Consider the following 17652-nt stretch of genomic DNA (forward strand, 5'->3'; position numbering starts at 1 on the left):
GCTCAAACGGGCCGACTATGTCGATTGCCAACTTTTGCCAAGGCTTGTCTGGAAAAGGAACAGGGTGCAAAGGTGGTGCAGATGTTTTCGCCGTTTTACCGTGACATAAACGGTAGTAGATGGAATGAGCTCTTCCTCCGACGCGTATGCCGTAGCTAGAATGTAATCTTCCTCTGACGCATACGCTTGCACTTCTCTCGCAGAAGGTCGACGACGATTGCAAACTGACTGAAAATGTCCACCTCGTCCACAATAAAAACGAGTTCTCCTTTGCGCAGGACATGTAGGTGCCGACGCTATGTGACGATCCGATCCACGTCTGTAGCAGTAGCAGTGCGGCATGTTGCGCGTCTGTTCGCGTTCATTGACGGAACATTATCCGAAAAGTTGCGTTCGTTCGGAACGCTGGCAGCAACGCTGCTGAAGTTGCGTTCGCAGGCGGTGTTACGATGCGTTGTTGCGCCGGGCGTCTCGAAGAACGGGCGTCTTGAAACGGGCGTCTTAATTGAAACGGAAGCATGGTTTCTTGACGTCGGGGACGAGCTTGGTTAAAAGACGAAACTTCTTGACTTTGCGGAGGAACTCGTGGCAACGATGGCGTTGCCTGGCGCTGTGAACGAAGTTCTTGTAATGGTGCTGCGACTTCTTGAGCGTCGCGAGCCGTTTGCTAATACCGCAAAGCAATAGTCGAAGCTGTAGAGAAGGAGATATCGGATTCTTCTAACAAAATGAGTTCGCGAACACGTAGCGATAAGACGCCAGTCGCGAACATGTCTCTCATTGCTTCATCTGGGGACGTAAAATGGACGCGTTCGCCAGATCTCAGAGTGCGCCTATGTATTCTGTGACCAACTCATCTGGCTGTTGCACGCGGTTGTAGAATTTACGTCGTTCTACAACCAAATTTGTCAACACAAAAAACTCTTGGGCAAGTAATGTCACTGCAGCCTGATACACACCTGGCGCAGTGTCCCCCGTATCTGTGGACGCGGATGCTGGAAGCGGCGCAATCTCCGGTTGCGTCGTAGTACGTGCAAAATAAATTCTGCGCCCTTCGTCCCCTAAATTGTATATCAACAACGATTTCTTCATAAGTTGCAATACTGTTCAAATGTTTGTATGCATTGTGCCAAAGGCACAGCCGGGCGTCCCGGTCTCTGAAGGAAAGGCTCGGGCGCCTGAACGCCGGAAAACCCTTGCGTCGCATTCGACATTTTTTTTTCGTTGATAATCTTGTTCACAGCTTGTATTTATCTAGTACAATCGTCTCTCCATTCAACTTTCAAACGTCATCGCGAGAAATGACGCATTGGCCTCCCGACGCAATGCTCAATATGGCGGTTAGTCGGTTACGAAAACGGCAGCGGCCTCCCGGTCTCTCAATGGCCGGTCATGAAAACGGCGGCAGCTTCCCGGCTCCTCCAATGACCGGCTACAAAACAAGTGGCCTCCTGAATCGCTGCTACTGAAAATGCTGACCCAGTACAACGTACTTCCGGTTCTTCATTCCACCCGCATTGAATACTGAACATGAAAGTTGGCGGTCTCCCGGTCTTCACGATTGCCTGTTACACAAAAAGGCGGCCAACGGTCTTCCTCCCTCCTCGTCTGCGCAGCAACAGGTTGCACGCAATGGCGGTGACTGCGTAAGTCCGCTAGGCCTAGCGACCTCCTCAGCCGGCTGAACTCAAGGCGTCTCAAAACACAACCTCGCTCATTTTCACAAGAACACTCTTCACAAGTCTAAGAAACGCCGGTGATGAACGCACTCACTCGCTTTCCAAAGCTTCAGTACTCCGGGCGAACGCAGCTCCTTGGCAGCGGCCCGGTCCTCAATGACGACGCAGGAGGCAAGCAGACGCCGGTCCAACGATGAAGAAGTTGAATTTTCCGCTGAAAATAGGACGTGAAGAAAAGAACCGAAGAAGACGGAACGTCGTCACATTTAAACTAGTTCATGACGGCCAACACACGTTAAGGCAGTGGGCCTAATAAATCCCGTACTCTTCGCCAACCTAGTGTCGGCCTGGACGGCCGCAAGAAGTGAGTCGATCGAGACAGCAAAACATGACGAATGACGTTTTATTAATGGCGGGATGGGTTTTTATATGGAACCATCACGTGACAATCCAAAGTACAGATGTAAATAGACAAGGCCAAATCCAATCCATGTAGAACCAAACTGAAACTGAAACCCAGGACAACACCAATTAATGTGGATCACCTACCACATCTGGTGATAATAATAATAATAATAATAATAATAATAATTGGTTTTGGGGAAAGGAAATGGCGCAGTATCTGTCTCATATATCGTTGGACACCTGAACCGCGCCGTAAGGGAAGAGATAAAGGAGGGAGTGAAAGAAGAAAGGAAGAAGAGGTGCCGTAGTGGAGGGCTCCGGAATAATTTCGACCACCTGGGGATCTTTAACGTGCACTGACATCGCACAGCACACGGACGCCTTAGCATTTTTCCTCCATAAAAACGCAGCCGCCGCGGTCGGGTTCGAACCCGGGAACTCCGGATCAGTAGTCGAGCGCCCTAACCACTGAGCCACCGCGGCGGGTCATCTGGTGACGCCGGACGCAAGCTTCGACGCACGCAACGCCGCTCCCACCGGCTCTGCGCCCCTTCCCTCCCGAGGGGGGGGGGGGGGGGGGGGGGGGGGGGGGGCTGGGCTGCGAGCGCGCGAAGCGACCAGACGAGCGCCGTATCGGCTCCTGTTATTTTCCTCAGGAACCGCGAAACTTTTCGTGTGACCCCACCGAAACCGTAACTATCACCTCCCCAACATCGAGAGGAACCTGCTGGTCCTGGTCCTGAGAAGGTAGGCCCGAAACTGGCTGTTCTATGACAATTTTTCATCATTGCCACGCCGCGGAACGCTATGGCGACCACTACTCAACGCGGCTACGATCCCACTGCAATGGCGTGGGCTGAAATCGGCATTCAACAACCCGAAGACAGGTCTCCACCCATTGAAGATGAAGGACTCTTTACGCTGATTTCCGTGCGTAAGCGGACTCAGCGTTCCAAGACATCCAAATGCTGGTACCACGATGGCGTCGCTCAAGCAAACACAGGCAGCTGAGCTCAACGGCCGCCTCTTCTCCGGCAGCGATCGCGCTGCGCTGCCGCTGGATTACAAGGCTGCTTTATGGCGCCCGAAAGAGACGCCGAAAATGAGCTCAGAAGATATAATCGTGGTTCTCAAGCCAAGGCAAACCATGAACCTCAAGGAAATTTTCCAGCACGGCGAGTTGGGAGCGGCTATTGCCCAGTACGTGGGAGGAGACGCTGGCGCCGCGCTCAGCATATGGCCAGTCTGGACCCAGAACCTCGTCGTTTGCAGGACCCAACACGTCGAAGCAGCCAATAAGCTGACTAAAGACTTTGACCTCAATACCGGAGCGGACTCCCATCCATTTCGGGGCCACGTAAAGCTTAATGATGAGGTGTGCCGAGGTGTGATCAGGGTGCGGGCTGATGAGACGACGGCTTCCCTCAAGAACAAGGTGAAGTGGCGCGAAGGTGAGATCGCCTTTGTGCGCAAACTGGGAAAATCAAATATAGCGGTGCTCACGTTTGTGGGCCGCAAGGTGTCGCGCTACGTGCACTACAATTGTGAATGCACGCTTGTGCGAGAATACAAACGGACGATCCCTGCATGCTTCCGCTGCGGGACCATCGGCCACCGGGTTGACAACTGCCCACACCCGGACATCGGAAGATGTGGATTTTGCGGGCAACACGTGGGCGCCTCCGAGCAGGGTCTTAACGAACATGACTGTACCCCATGCTGCATGATCTGCGGGCAAGCGCACCTGACTAGCTCCGCTGACTGCAAGGGCAAGTTTCGGCGTCTCCAGCGATCGAGACCGCTAGCCCAGCAGCACCAAGGGAAACAACCAAACAAGTCAAGCAAGTCCCCTGGGAACAAGACGGGCAAGTCCGGCCAAGCGGCTGGGAAACAAGGCAGCAGGAAACAACCACCTCCCGCTTCCAAAAAGGCGAAATTCGGGACCGGTGACAAGCCGGGGATACCCCCCCCCCCCCCCCCTTGGCAACAGCCTAACTTCAACATCAAAGGTAAGCAGCTGGACGGGCGTCGCCTCTATTTCCTCTCCCTCCCCTTCCCCCCTCGAACTTGAACTGAGAAAAGAGCTAGCGTTTCTCAAAAACCAGAACGCGCAGTTAGAATCCAAATTGAACGCACTAAAAAAACGCTAGGGCAGAGCCACCTCCATCGGAAACAATGGAGGACGCTTATGAATCAGCGTCTGAGTGCTCGAGCGTCGCTCCGTTGTCAGGTGCTCCGCTCACTGCAAATCTGGAAAGCCGCATGACGGCTATTGAGCAAGATGTGGCTGATCACATGACCCAACTGCCAGCGATTATTACACAAGTCATCCAAACACAAATGCAGCAGCTGGTAACAACCATTGCTCAGCAATTCACTGTGTCCGTTACGCAGCAAGTCACACAAAACATTAAAGCCTGGATACAGGCTAACCCAAAATTGCTTAGGCGGGCAGGACCCGTAAGGGAAGTAGGCCGTCCATCCAAAATTTGCTGCGAAACTATTGAGGAAGAAAATCAGGATAACCCCCTAGCTACCATGCAGGGCACCAGCGCAGTGGGTGGGGTGAGCCAGCCAGCCTCTAGCCTTCATCATGGCTCAGGGCACTAAGAGGACACCTCGTAAAATAAAACAGGAACCTTTGACCATCATACAATGGAACTGTAGAGGCTTTCGCGACCGCACGAAACGAGCACACCTACGCCTTTACCTTGAAACATTGGACTTTCATGCCGCCATTGTCGCGCTTCAAGAACCTGGGGCATCGGCCAAAATTTCTGGATACAACACTTTTCAGAGGGACCCATCGACCTGTATTCTTGTACATAAGTCGTACACAGCACAGGAGGTAGACCTCGACATAGAGATAACATACTCTTACACTATGGTCACCGTGTTACCTCTGCGACGCTCTGACCCGCCTGTACACATATTGAACATATACTGTCCGCCCAAGCTCAAACATATTACTTTCTCAGATATCTTCAGCCGGGCACTGAAGATAGCGGGTCGGGACCTATTTTTGATTGTGGGAGATTTCAATGCCCCCAGCCAATTATGGGGCTACAAAAAGGGGGAGGCGCGAGGTAGAAAGCTATCGGAGCTTATCTCTACGCTAGGCATCACCCTCCAGACCGACCCAGCGCATCCCACACGAATGGGAAACTCTGTGACTCGGGACACGTGTCCTGATCTCACACTTTCCAAACACATCCAACACGTGGAATGGAACAACACGGAAGAGACACTAGGCAGTGACCACTGCATCATTAACACACTTATTCACACGCGGCCCCTCAAAAAGCCCCTCACACAAGCTCGACTCCCAGACTGGCAGGCTTTCAAAAAGTCCCTGCCCTCAGCCAACCTGATTAAAGATGGATACGATCAGTGGGCCCAAACACTTATGACAACACTCAAGCAACACGAAACACAGATACAGACCACGGAAGACTGCCCGGCAGTGGGCAACCATCTATTACATATCTGGGAAGCCCGCCGCAGCCTAACCAAACGTTGGAAAAGACAGAAACATAACAGAATACTCAAGAAGCGCATCCTAGATCTCACTCACAAAGCAGCACAGTATGCCTCGCAGCTTGCTGACACCAACTGGATAGATCGCTGTAATACGGCTGCCAGAGAGATGTACTGCAAGAACACTTGGAGGCTTTTCCGCAGCCTTATAGACCCCGCGCAGAACCGGGGCGAAACATAGCGCCAATTACAACGAGCACTCCATAATTTCAAGGGCAGCAACACACAACTTGCAGAGACGCTCAGGGACAAGTATCTCTGCTGCAAACAGGACCCTCGCGGTCAGGAGTATCTTTACGCAGGCAAAGATAATCCTGAGTTGGACCAACCGTTCCAATTATTTGATCCCAAGCTAGCCCTAATCAAAATGAGAAGAGGCACTGCGCCTGAACGGGACAAGGTCACAGTTAAACTGCTGGCCATTGTCCCTGACCAGGCGTATGAGGCCCTTCTGAAATACATCAACACTATATGGAAGGGCGAGAACCCGCTCCCCCTTGATTGGAAAACAGCCCTAGTAACCTTCATCCCCAAGGCGGGAAAGGAAATCAACACAGACAACTTGAGGCCTATCTCGCTCACCTCGTGTGTGGGCAAGCTGATAGAAACCATGGTGCGGGATAGGCTCTCCGAATACTTGGAGCAACGAAACAAATTTCCAGACACTATGTTCGGCTTTCGCCCACATAAGTCGGCACAGGACGTACTCCTCCAGCTCAACAGAGACATAATACAACCAGTCGAACACCCACACAATTACAAGGTCGTCCTGGCCTTGGACCTGAAAGGAGCCTTCGACAACATCAAACGCAGCGTCATACTGAGACACCTCAATGGAACCAACTGTGGCCGCAACACTTTCAACTATATCAAAGACTTCCTGACCGATCGAGCAGCACTAATCAGAATCCAAGAGGAAGAATTTCGTCCGTATCAAATGGGTACGCGGGGGACACCGCAAGGCGCGGTGCTATCCCCCGTACTCTTTAATTTGGCGATGCTGCATCTCCCAGACAAGTTGAATGGTATCGAAGGCATACGGCATGCGCTGTATGCCGATGATATCATAATCTGGGCCATAGAGGGAAACTTAGGGCGCATGGAGGAATGCCTGCAAACAGCCGCTCACGTAGTGGATCGCTACGCAGGGCAGTGTGGTCTCCAATGCGCACCCAACAAGTCTGAATTTGTGCACCTTAGGGCATCCCCTAAGGACACTACCCAAATACATCTCTCCTTAACAAGTGGCCCCATATACACGAGGCCAAAGAGATTCGAATACTCGGGCTCTTCATCCATAACCAAAGAGTAGACACAACATTGCACAAACTCCGCAAAGTTGGAGACCAAGTAGGCCGTATGGTTCGTCGCGTCTCCAACAAGAGAGGGGGTTTGCGAAACAGGGATGCCGTGCAGCTGGCCCATGCTTTCGTAATCAGCCGAATCCTCTATTCGGTCTCTTATCTACCCTTGCGGACGAAGACAAAGTTGAGGTAATACTCCGCAAAATGACGAAGAAGGCACTTGACCTTCCTGTGTCCACCTTCAATGCGAGACTTCTTGCATTGGGAGTGGTGAACACTTTTCAGGAACTCAAGGAAGCCCATCTCACAAATCAATACACGAGGCTAGCCCAAACGAAGTCGGGTCGGCACTTGCTAGCCCGCCTTCACATCCAACATGATTTTCACATTCAGGAGCGGGTCCGAGAGCCCGAACTCTGGAGACGCGCCTTCAGAGTTCGACCCCTCCCCACTACGATGGACAAGGAGGTTCATAGTGGTCGTCGTGAGGTTAGGGCGGAAGCCCTAGCGCTCCACTATGGCAACAAACATGGTGTCTTTTACGTAGATGTAGCTGGGCCTACCCACGGGGGGTGGTACACGGCCGCGGTCATACATCAAGAAATACAGGTGGATGGGCTTTCCTTTCGAGCCCCAGGCACAACACAAGCTGAAGAGGTTGCCGTCGCCCTAGCTGCTTCTGATTCAAAATCCAAACACATAATAACAGACTCACGTTCGGCATGTCGCAATTATGAGGCTGGCTGGATAACTCCACTAGCTGAACGAATACTAAGGAACTGCAGCCGGGATACCGATCCTACACCCCGCTGCCTGGTTTGGACTCCGGGCCATCAGGGCCTAGCAGGAAACGAAGCTGCAGACGCGGCGGCCCGAGCACTCATTCACCGGGCGTTCCCATTGGCTCCTGAGCACTTGGAACTTGAAGGTAGCTACTTACTCTCCTTCAAAGCTATCACATCCTATTATAAGGATAGGCATCGCCTCTACCCGGCCCCTGCAAAGGGACTGGGGAAAGCAAACGAACGCGTTCTACTCCGATTATTCACGAACACAATGCTGTGCCCGGCAGTACTAAAACACTTCGATCCCGCGTTCACTGGCAGGTGCAAACACTGTGGGGAGGTGGCTGACACCTACCACATGGTTTGGGCTTGCCAGCGCAACTCAACTCTCTCCCCCCACCCCAACCCTACCAGAGAGGAATGGGAGGCGGCCCTGCTTGGCTGTTCGGACCTTCAGTCCCAAAAGGCTTTGGTCAAGAGGGCTAAGCTGGCGGCTTCGACCAGTGGAGTCCCGGAATAAGGACTCCACCCGTTGCGGGGCTCTTTAAAGAGCCTCACCTCTTTCATTAAATAAAGACTTTTCACCACCACCACCTCCTGTCCATCCTGTCCCTCCACTACGCCTTGCCGCTGCACGCCCGCTGTTCACACCCGGATTTCGGCAGCTTTTCATCCCCATGTACGCGCCTACCACCGCATCCGGTGAGCTCCATCAGTCCTATCAGCGCTCCTTCATTCCGCGGCTGCCCGGCATGCCCGCTTTTTATGCCCGGTGTTTTGTGGCTGGCGCTGCTGGACTCGCACTTTCATGTCAACAACGTGTCCAGCCAGCTGCTGCGCTATCAGCACGCCAGCCGCGAACTCCCACCCGGTCTCCTAGCACAGCTGCGGTTGCCGCCTCCTGGCCCCGACTTATACGCCGATTTCAAGAAGGGCCTGACGGCATATTTTGCTTGGAGCTCCCGCCGACTCTCTGCGCTCCTGTTCCGGACTCCGAAGCTGCGCCACCACTCGACTCACCACCCCTGGCCGCTTTCCCGAACCGAGCTGCTTCGGTTTTCCCTCCACCCGCTTCTACGTAGGCGCTCCTCCCCACACCGGTCTCTCCACTATCGCCGCCACCGTCTGTGCCCCCACCCACGGTTCGGCAAGTGCCATGCGAGCACACGTCGGTCTCTTGCCGACCTTCCCACTAAGCTGCCTCATCCTACACCGTGGTCTCTCCCAAGTTTGCCCCAACGGCCCCTATGGACTGCCATCCACATGTGATCCGTCCCACGGCGCCTCCTGCCCAGGCCTGCTTCCCACGGCTGTGGCGCCTGCCCTTGGGCCATTCCCGGCAGCACCCTCTCTCGACCCGGGCCCGGACTCGCTTCTAGTCCCAAGTTCGCCTTCTCCGTCAAGCCCAACCATAGTGAGCACAACTGTCATTCCTGTCGCGATGCACGCATACACGCCACCCCAGGGCCTTGTCGCGCCTAACGCGCCACCCGACACGCCTGCCACGCATCCCTGCCCACCTGGTGCCTTCACCAGTGCCTGTGCCTCCGCGACAGACGAGACAGCCTCAGCAGGTGGTGGCACGTTTGCGACGCATTGCAGCGGGCTCCATCCAACACCTCCTATGGACTCGGCACTATCGTATCCTTTTTATTCCGACAACTACGCCCCGGACTTGCTTCTTGTGCCCCCAGCCACCCGTCCCACTGCCACAATAGGCTCGTTTTTGCATAAAGCCGCTGCACCTCGTCGTCGACCTCTTCAACCACTACCATACACGGCCGCCTGAGTCCCACGCAGCAGACCTCCAGCCCAGCCTCGTGTGCCGTCGTTTCACCGTCGCCAGCGGCTCAGGCATCCCCTCCTCTTCTACGGCGGCGGCTTCCGCACGCCATCCCTTCGTCTGCACCCACTGGGCCCGCGCGAAGCACATATCGCCCGTGACTCCCGCCGCGGGTGCACGTTCTGCAATGACATTTCCCGGCCCGCTTCAACACGGCTAGCGGCCCCACCAGTAGACCTTCCCAGCTCGCCTCCAATTCCTCGCCTTCTCCCGCCTGTTCCTTACGTCATCATCCTCATCCTTTGCCCCCCCCCCCCCCCCCCCTCGCCCTTTGCGCGGCAGCCAGGCTCGACCGCCTGAGTTTGTTTCACCCGCCCGGCGGCCTTCACAAACCTAACTGTGTCCCGGACTTTACCAACCTGTACAAACTTGTACATACCGTTTTTTTTTCCTTTTTCGCGCACCGCGCTAGGGGTGGAACATTTGTAGCTGCGCTAGCATCTCCAGAGGCGCTGATGAAGTTAGCGCGACCTGCCTCGTGAAGAAGAGAACTCTTTCGCAAGCCGGCCTGGCCAGCAACGTCGACAGCCCGCTCCGCCGGCTCACCAGCCGCGGCTACCGGGACATTCAGTTAATGTGGATTATCCATCAAATACTCTTAGAAACTTCGAATTATTGTCCTGTGCTGCCGATTTTCCTATTAAATTCAATTATACGTCCCGGCTCCCGCTTTTATAGGCCCTCCACAGTTGCCAGACTGCCAACCAGCGCTTGGATCATGGTGGTTTTTAGTCTGACGCAACACAACGAGAGGACGAAACCGAAACCAAAATCCGGCTAAGAGCTACCGCTGCCGTGTCACGTGAGGGCCTATTTCCCATGATGCTTTCCATTATATATTTTATGACTAGGCTTCAAGATTATGACGTCACGCTCCCTCCTAGTTTTTTTTTTTTCCTCCATGCACTCGCCGCGTTAACCGGACGCTCAGTCGCGGCAGGTCTCGAGGGGAGAGCGCGCGCTACTTGCATCCACTACATGACATCCACTATGTAAATGGTCGGTTAGAATTGCGAAATACTCATTTTCTACACATGTCAGATGATAATGCTCTACATCCTGCAGGATTGACACTGCTTTACTTTGTGTATTCCCCTCAGAGAAGCATAGCTCTAAGCAAAAAAAAAAACGATGGGTTTCTTGCTGAGTATATTCCAAAGTTAGAGCACGTTCATTTTAGGTACTTCATGAGGGCATCAATTAAATGAATTATTTTGATCGTATTTCTCTTTTGGTACATACTTAACTCCAGAAAGGCCGCCGCCGTGGCTCAATGGTTATGGTACTCAGCTGCTGACCCAAATGACTCTGGCTCAATGCCGGTTGCGTCAGCGGCTTTTCGAAGGAGGCGAACTGCTAGAGGCTAGACAGTTTTTTAAAGCTGTTAGACATTGGTAAACACAACAGTAGGTCGAGCACCCCTAATTAGAGAAGTTTGTTTACGCCTTCGGACGAAACACCTTACCGCTCGCCTTGCTCATTGCAAACGGAACCAGAGAGCTGCGTTGGCTGCGTTGGCTGCGTCTGCCTTTCGCCACCGCTGTTAACCAGATGGCGCCCGCGTTGGCTTCCGCAGCGTAGAGGCTAAGAGAAGTAGGCACTTCTAAAGAGACGCACTTATTGTCAACGTTTCGACCGCGGAGCGGTGTTCTTTAGGACTGCAGTGGTATCGCGTCAGATATAGCGAGTCGTTTTATTAAAATAATAATAAAAAGGAAGGAAAATATTTTTGCTAGCCCAGGCATCTGCCATCGATACTGAAGCACCTGAGCTGGTGCAGAGGAAATAAAGGATAGCAGGCAGAACGGAGAAATGAAATGAAAGGGGTGAAGGGACAGCAAGAGAGGATAGGGGGGGAGAGGTAATACACACACTTGAAAAAGAAAAAAACAGCAAGGAAGGGCGGTGAAAGTTTATCAATACTGCACGAGGCAGGATAGTGGCACTTTGAACTAATGCTCCTTTACGCTCCCAAAGGAGCACTACTTCAAGGGAGCTCGTCCGTGCTACACGGTCGCGGAACGACCTTCGCAAGAACTTTTTAGCGCCCTCATCGGCGAAAAGAGTTATTTAAATTGCAAACCTCACTGCACATGTAAATGCATAAATGTCACATGTTTTTTAGTAAATTAGCTTTATAACCGTATTATGTTAAAGCAACGCAATTTTAACTGCAATAATGACACGATTTTCCAAGTACAGAGCATAACATCACAGTGCTGGCCACACTGAGCCCAACTCGCTCGTATATCTGGAACGAGAGTATGGCGTGGTGAGACTGCCACAAAACAAATGATCTTATATTTTAAAACACCACTAATCTTATGAAGTGAATTTATATAATGAAAATTGAACGTTTCTTTTCTCAATTTATTTATGCTGTTAACTCGCTGGGAGAGAGAGTACTCCCTTGAAGCCTCAAAGGACGAACTCGAGCTGCCTTGTTTCGAAGCTCCTTTGCGCTAGGTGTCCTTTGGCGCGTCCGTGTGGCAGCGCGCGTTCGTCCTTAGAGTAATGGAGCATTAGTTCAAAGTACCTTTACAGTGTCCGTGTGACAGGGGTATAAGGAGGGGTATGTAAAGGAGTTACGAAGGGTATATCAAAGTTAGCCAATTAACTAGAAGTGTAGGATTGTTTTGTTTGGAGGGCGTGGATAACAGAAAGAGTACCAGGCTTTTCGCTAAGACGTTCTTGAATAGTATTAAACTCGTGGATAAAATGGGATTCACGTTGTTCACGTTCTTGCGCATTTTTTTGAAGCCCCCTTGAAGAATTGTTACTTTTAGTTGGTCAAATTAGTGTCCTTCCGAATTTATATGCTTGGATAAGGGAACATTTTGGAGAGACTTAATGTGTGCGTGGTGATTGTTAAATCGAATGCGGAAGGCAGTGTCTGTCATATATGCATCGCTGGTTACAAAGAGTGCATTCAAGGAGACAAATAATGTTTGATGAGTCGCAGTAAAAGCTGCCGTTCATTGAATGCCGGAAACCTGACCTCGTACTCGTTGCGGAACACGTAGCCTGCATGTGTTTGCAAAATTTGCAGCGACTTTTATTACAGGGGTGACATCCATATTTTGGGGTTTTGCGTTCCTTGAAGAGAATAGTTGTGAATGTTTTTGACACGCCTCTAAACCACGCGGGGTGCGCGTGTAAATGTATTAGTTAGTCGTTGACGTTGCTTGAGGATATTAAAGTGCTTACTAAGAATTTTGTTTATTTTAGTGCTTTACTGTTTAATGTAAGAATAAGATTTGTAGTGTAATCATTTCGGTTATCTTTTCACTGCCCCTGGATATTTGATTACGGTTCAGATTTGAAGCTCTGCTTATTCTTAGTTATTCTTAGTAAGCACTTTAATATCCTCCAGCAATGTCAACGGCTATCTAATGTATTTAACAAACAAACGCAATATATTTTACAAAAAAAAACAGTAACAAACGACGGGCGTCAGAAACAGTTTAAACTTTAAGCTTTAAAGGGACACTGAGGAGAACTCTATCATTTTTTTTTGTTAGCAAAATCTGATAGTTCGGCATTTCATGGATTTGTTGCCGCTTGTCCGGGCGCGAAAGATGCATCTATTTCAAAGAAATTTGGATTCGAAGATGAAAAAGTTTTTCCCGCCTCTCTGATTCAAACTCAGTGAACTCTTATGACGTCTCAGAACGGAGTGACGTGATACGTGACGTAAACGCAGACTCCGTGATTTCTGACAGCTAGCGGTGCGGTGCGCAACCTTTCTTTGCCAGCCTCAGAGATTCGTTGCTTCCATGAAGTAAGGAAAATTCCTCCAAGGTGGCGCCTCTTGTCCTAGGAAGTCATCACGCTTGTACTTGCGAGATTGGCCTGTGGCGGCGACACCTCTATTTTGGTTCTTGCTATTTTCTACATTACAAGAGCTTTGTTTTCAGTAAGAGTGGCGTTTTTGTGATCAGGAGCTGCTATTCTATCGATACAAGCCAACTTCAATTTCTCCTCAGTGTCCCTTTAACAGCTACTTAAGGAAGTGATAGTTTCAAGGCCACCATGTTTCATTCCAAGTCTAAAGTTTTAACGAAACCGGCTGCGCCGACACTGGAGCTTAAAGAAGCTGGAGACATCCATGCGGCCGGATTCATTTGAACGGTTTCAAGCACACGGCGCTTTATGAAATACACCTAAATTTCTGAAATCTACGAAGAAATTTCTAAACTTAGCGAATCGTATTACCAGCGTTATTAATTTTGGTGATTTCGGTGGTGTATCGAATTGTCGACGATACAGTATCGAGTATCTATCTGTATCGGAAGTCAATTTTGGTTCGGTGTCTTGTATCGGTATCGGAAATACAATTTTGGTTGGTATCACGTATCGGTATTAGCTGCCGCGGTGGCTGAGTGGTTATGGCGCTCGGCTGCTGGCCCGAAAGACGCGGTTTCGATTCCGGCCGCGGCGGCCGAATTTAGATGGAGGCGAAATTCTAGAGACCCGTGTACTGTGCGATGTCAGTGCACGTTAAAGAACCCCAGGTGGTCGGAATTTCAGGAGCCCTTGACTACGGCGTCCATCATAGCCTGAGTCGCTTTGGGACGTCAAACACCCATAAACCGTAGGTATCGGTATCGAAGACACTTTTCTAGGCTATCGTGCCCAACCCTGCTAACGCCAAGTCAAACAATAAATACATTAATCGTATTTCAGACCTGTCGATTTGTTATGCTGTTCGAGCCGCGTTATATGACAAAAAAAGTGTGCAGTCCAACTACAATATATGCATTTTGAACACAAATTTACGAGAAAATAGAGCTCGATCAAATACTCTGCGGACGGCTCGCGCTAGCAGGCCGTTTCAAATGTCCCACGACTGTTGGAATTATTCTTGCCAGATTAGCAAATGCGGCCAGAATGTCAACCGAGCTTGCTATGAGACACCTATGAGACAAAGTACCGAATTTATGGCGCTATATATATCAGACTATAAATACACCATTGATGTTGCATGGACATGAAACAACAGAAACCGCGTCACGTTTTCTTTTTTTACTGTGGTCAAATGTTTGGGGGGGGGGGGGGAGGTAGATTTGTAGTAAAGGAGTAATTACTCATTGGCATCCACCCAAGCGCAGCCATAGGGTGTGGGGATACACGCGAATCCCCTGTCCCATGGTAACGGCCGCGCGTAATTATCACGCGATGTTATGCGCGCGCCGTTCGGGAGGGTTGCGAGGGAGGGCACTCACGCCACACCCGCTTCCTTTCGCGCCCTCGCAGCGACACCGCCGCGGAGACTTTCCCTCTTTTCTTCTTTCACGGAGAGACCTCCTCTCCAACGCCCGGGAGAAGGCGCGGTTTCCCGGGGGCCGCGAATCTTCTGGCGGGAGCCGCGCGGACGCAGATCTGCAACGGAGACCGCTGCCGTTATCGCCCGGCCAAAATACAGGTATCGCCGCCACAGGCCAATCTCGCAAGTACAAGCGTGATGATGAAATAGAAGAAAAGGTGCAACAGATCTCTGAGGCTGACAAAGGTGAATGAAGGTTACGTGTTTGATATTGGTGCATGTAAGTTTTGCTTTGAAACCACTAGTGCACTTTTATCACACGATGAAGACGGAAAAGAGGCAACCTGACTGTTGGAAGTCAAACAAAGCCTGCAAGTGGCGGCGCAGCAGACGACAAGCTGAGTTTCGGTATGCTTTGGGGTTCTCCTTCGCGGCTATGCGTTCTGCGTGCCCGCATGATTTCGTTATGCGCCTCGATTTGCTAGGGCGGAGCAGCAGAGGAGCACTAAGTGCCTCTCCAAGTGCTCCTCGGACGAAGTTCGTGCAACGGCACACAACTACGACACGGAAAAAGAGATATGTGTATAGCCAATGTTCAACGCGCCTCCACGTTAGCAAACGCTCCGCTCGTCGTGTTTGTACCGTCAACGTAGCAAGACGCTGCAGGGCTGCTTCCCTACGAGGACTACTATTACGAAATTTAAATATGCCCACACGTATCAGTCGCTACACATCAGTCGTGAAAGTGGCTCGGCGGTGACAGGAACGCTGTCGGCTCCTCGCAGCTAGGACTTTTTGGCTATAGACCCGCCACCTCAGCCCTCAAAAGCATCGCACGCTTTGTGGGATTGAGGTCTCTGAATGCAGGCGGCAGTTTTTTGCGAGAACTTCGTTGTCGGAATCAAGAATGGCATCCATCGCAACGTCGGTGCAAACGAAGCGATGACGGCTGGTAGAGTCCTTCAACGTCCGGCCGGCAGTAGTTTTCATAGGTTTTCATTTAACGCAGCGCTCGCCATCAGCAATTGCGGGGTCCTCGTTTCTGTTTCCGCCGCTTTACGTCACTGTTCTCCTATTCTGTCATTAGAGAGTCCAAAATGTTGTTGTGTTGCGTGGTTCATGCGACGGAACAGACAAGTTTCTGCAGGGGCGAAGCGACGTTCATTGCCACATACATGTTCGTCGCTGGTCGAGATAAGCCCGCGCACAGGTTGCGGCGCACGCCTTTTATTTGTTTTGCCCGCCTGCGCATTAACGACTGCGGCGATAGGCCGGACACCACAAGTTTGAATCGTAGCCACGGGAAAAAAGTTTTTAAACTTCGAATCCAAATCTCTTAGCTGTAAATGCACCTTTCGCTGCCGGCCAAGCGGCAACAAAGCCGCAAAATGCCGAACTATCGGGTTTTTCTAATAAAAAAAAAAAGATAGCATTGTCCTCAGTGTCCCTTTAAGATACTTTTGCTTTTAAGCCTGTTCTTATGCATCGCATGCTTTTGATGGGGTTTGTTTGTTTGTAGTTGTTTTTTTTTTGGGGGGGGGGCGGGGGAAGGAAATGGCGCAGTATCTAACATATCGGCCGACGCCTGAACAGCGTCGTAAGGGAAGGGATAAAGGAGGGAGTAAAAGAAGAAAGGAAGAAGGAGGTACCGCAGTGGAGGGCTCCGGAATAATTTCGACCACCTGGGGTTCTTTAACGCGCACTGACATCGCACAGCACACGGCCACCTTTGCGTATCGCTTCCATCGAAACGCGGCCGCCGCGGTCGGGTTCGAGCCCGGGTACTCCGGATCAGTAGCCGAGCGCCCTAACCACTGAGCCACCGCGGCGGGTATGGGGTTGGACTCAAGATTTTTGGGCGACTCATCTTTTCCGTTCAGGCAGCAGAATTCAATTCCACAGAGCTACTCTCTGCGGCCCTTGGTAAACCCATTCTTTTCGCTTATTCTGGTTACATTCACTTACATTAGCTTTGAATACGTACGGCATTTTCTTGAAAAAAAAAGTCTTGATACAAATCCTGAAGTAGCACTGAAAACGCCCACCCCGACACCCTGACCCAAGACACCCTGAGTATGCGCCACAGGTGGACAAACGAATTCCAGTTGAACTGCTTGAGGACCAGTTAGAGACAACCTGAGGACGTCTGAAAATCCTGACAGGGACATCCTGAGGTTATACTCAGGACGTCTTTGTGTTGTCTGGGACATGGGTCCGGGTCGCTGGTGTAAGTGGATGCGTTGGAGTTTAATTCACAAACCCCACAAGAATGTACGGTGATCAGTGGAGGTCTTTGGTAAGTGCTTTGTCGATCACTGTTTATGCGCTAAGAATAACCACTAATGTCTTGTTGCATTTCTACGTATACTGCTTAAATATATAGTGATATATAGAAGTAATTTTGATTGTAAAACATTTTATTCGCCGTAAAGAGCTTGGTAAGAAGTCGCGTTAAGTGGTCGAGAGTACACAGTCCTCAACGACTTTGCCAACCCACTCCACCGCCAGAACTTGCGTTCTGGGGTCAGAGCTAGCCAGCACTGCCTCCCACCGCTCGAGAGAAGGAGCGGTAACTAGATCACCCGGAGGTGGCTCTATTTTACAATCCCACAGGATGTGATCGTAGTTGGCTCGTTGTCCATGCACAGTGTTTACAGTTCGGGTTGTATAGATCCGGCTAAATGTGCGCGAGGAGTGATGGGGTGTATATCGATCTCGTCTGTAGACGACGCCACGTAGCCTCTTGTTCTTTAGTCAGGCTCTTGTCCAGAGGGGGGAAAGTTCTCCTCTCTAGGTTAAAATGATTGGTGAGATCATGATGTGTGATCATGGA

This window comes from Amblyomma americanum, chromosome 6 (genome assembly GCF_052857255.1).
Source record: "Amblyomma americanum isolate KBUSLIRL-KWMA chromosome 6, ASM5285725v1, whole genome shotgun sequence".
In the NCBI taxonomy this organism is placed as follows: domain Eukaryota; kingdom Metazoa; phylum Arthropoda; class Arachnida; order Ixodida; family Ixodidae; genus Amblyomma; species Amblyomma americanum.